Genomic DNA, 599 nt, shown 5'->3' with positions numbered 1-599 from the left:
AAAGAACAGCAAGAAAAGTCTACAGTCACCAGAAGAAAGGAAATAATCAAGAATGGAGCAGGAATCAATGAAAAAGAAAATAAAAGACAATAGAAAAAATCAAAAAGACCAGAAGTTGGTTTTTGAATAGATCAATAAAATTGACAAACCATTAGCAAATTTGACAAAGGAAAAGAGAGAGAGAATACAAATAATTCAAATAAAAAAGAAATTGGTGACATCACAACAAACCCAAGTATGATAAAAGGATAATATCAGGATTCTATAAAGAACTACACTCAAAGAAATTGAAAATCTGGAAGAAATGGACAGATTTCTAGAAACACACCACTTACCTAAACTAACATAGACTGATGTGGAATGAACAGATCCATAACAAAATAAGAAATTGAACACATCATAAAAAAAAATACCAAAAAAATAGTCCTGGCCCAGGAGATATCACCAGAGAATTCTACCAAAATTTCAGAAAATAACTGACACCAATCCTATTCAAACTATTCCAAAACATAGAAAAGGATGGATCCTCCTTAATTCATTTTATGAAGCAAGCATACTCTTGATACCAAAACCAGGCAAAGACATCACTCAAAAGGAAA

This window comes from Orycteropus afer, unplaced genomic scaffold (assembly GCF_000298275.1).
Source record: "Orycteropus afer afer isolate SDZICR_OR568_19922 unplaced genomic scaffold, OryAfe1.0 scaffold00481, whole genome shotgun sequence".
NCBI lineage: Eukaryota > Metazoa > Chordata > Mammalia > Tubulidentata > Orycteropodidae > Orycteropus > Orycteropus afer.
The sequence above is the reverse complement of the archived record's forward strand: the minus strand, read 5'-3'. Positions refer to the sequence as shown.